Here is a 2,398-nt window from a genome sequence, read left to right as displayed (position 1 = left end):
TATTTTAATATAGCCAATTAATTATTATTAATATTTAATTTTAAGCCAGCTTAAAGTAATTAATATATTTTATTAGGTACTAAATGAATGTTGAGCACACACTAAACATCACTAATTTGATCATTTAAACTCTAAAATCCTCCACGATCCAAAACTTTTGAGCACTGACATAATGCCACATGTGGAAAATTCCACACCTGACCTAATGTGATGGATCATGGTCAAAAAGAAGACACACAACACACAGTTGATTCAGCATTCTCGAGGTAAAAGAGACCCTCCCAACCCTCTTCAGCTGTGATATATGTTTTTCATGGACACCTGGATTCCCCATGCAAGCAAATCCACAAAGTGTATTAAAATAGCACGTGTGCAGGCCAGATGTGATAAAGTAGGTTCTACACAATGCCCTTCAAGAAGCTAAGACTCACAGGTATTACTTGCCATGTTTTATTTACTTATTCTCTGCTTTTTGGTGTAAAGATATTGTTGAAAATGTAAAAAAAAGCCTGCAGATATCCCTATGAGTTACAGTGATAAAAAAGGAAGCATTTATACTTATCTGTGGCATAGAAAGTCAAGATGTTGGAGAAAATGAACAACGGTGCAAGTGTGAAACATCTTACAGAAAAGTATGGTGTTGGAATGACCATCATATAGGACGGGTACCTAAAACAACAGAAGGATAAACTGTTGAAATTCCATGCTAAAAGTGACAAAAATAAGTTAATGAAAAATGGAAAAACACTGCATAAAGCTAAAAATGAAGATCTCAATTATATATTGAAAGAGTGGATCCCTCAGTATCTCAGTGAACAGATGCCACCTAATGGTATGCCAATCATGAACCAGGAAAAGATTGATGATTATCATCACGAACTAAAAATCAAAGGAAATTGTGAACATTCAATAGGCTAGTCACAGAAATTTAAGAAAATACATAGCACTAAATTTTTAAAAATTTGTAGTGATAAAAAATTGTGGTGATCATCTGCTAATCATAAAGCAGCAGATAAGTTAATGATGAGCTTGTCAAAAATGATTGCTTATTATTTTATCACTGATGAATTCTGATACCAGAACATATCTGTAACACAAATGAAACATCACTGTTTTTTTTGGCATTAGTGCCTCAGAAAGACAATGACTACAACTGAAGAAGCAGACCCTGCAGGAATGAAAGATGTAAAGGACAGAATAACTACACCAGAATGTGCTAACGCAGCAGGCACACAGAACTGTAAACTTGCTGGGAAAGGCAAAAGCTGTATCCTCACTGTTTTCAAGGAGTAATTTTCTTACTCGATCATTATTATGCTAACAAAATGGTGTGGATCACGAGGAACATCTTTCTGATTGGTTTCATAAACATTTTGTACCAGCAGTGCCTGCTCACTGTAGGAAATGACTGAAAGACTGTTGTTCTTTGACAATTGTTCTGCTCATCCTCCAGCTGAAATTCTCAGAATAAAACATTTATGCCACATATATTCCCAGAAATGTAATTTCATCAACTCAGCCATGTGACCAGAATATTCTTACATCAGTAAAGAGTAAATTAAAAACACTTTCTTAAACAGCATGCTAGCATTAGTGAACAGAAGCATGAGTTTGGAGGGCTTTCAAAAGGAGTTTAGCATGAAGGATGCCATGTACGTTGTTGCCAGTGCTTGGAATGCAATGACTAAAGACATAGTTGTTCATACCTGATGCAGCCCTTGGCTTACAAATATGTTCAACAATGGTAATGCACAAGGTGGTGACTGAATAATACAGTAAATCAATTTGAAAAAATGCTGTCTGACCTCCTTACATATGCCAAAAAAAAAAAAAAAACACATAATTTCAGAGTCTGTTGGTAAGCTGTAAAAAGTGCATATCAAAGAATATTTTAACATTGATAAAGTGGTCTCCATTGTCCATTCATTAAGTAATGGTGAAATGGGCTAAATATTTCTGAATCAAGGTGATTGTGATAATAGTGGCAACAAAGATTACATCATTAACAGTGAAGAACAAGTGCCTATAGATAACATGGTGAAAATGTGTGATGGGCTTATGAAAAGACTAAAGCAGCAAGCATGTATAATGGAACAAGAAATTTCATGTTAGTTTATAAAATCAAAGAGAGACTTCCAAAGGAAAAAAACATTGTTAATGAGGCAGACGACTCTGACACAAATATTTTGAAAAGTCATTCAGCAAAATGCCTCTGATATGGTTTGACAGTCTGTCTCCACCCAAATCTCGTGTTGAATTGTAATCCCCAATGCTTGGGGAGGAAGCTGGTGGGAGGTGACGGGATCATCGGGATCATTATCACAGCACCAGATTTCCCCCTGGCTGCTGTGATAGTGAGTGAATTCTCATGAGATATAAGGTTGTTGGATCCCCATCA

This window comes from Colobus angolensis, unplaced genomic scaffold (assembly GCF_000951035.1).
Source record: "Colobus angolensis palliatus isolate OR3802 unplaced genomic scaffold, Cang.pa_1.0 Scaffold664, whole genome shotgun sequence".
NCBI classification, from domain to species: domain Eukaryota; kingdom Metazoa; phylum Chordata; class Mammalia; order Primates; family Cercopithecidae; genus Colobus; species Colobus angolensis.
The sequence above is the reverse complement of the archived record's forward strand: the minus strand, read 5'-3'. Positions refer to the sequence as shown.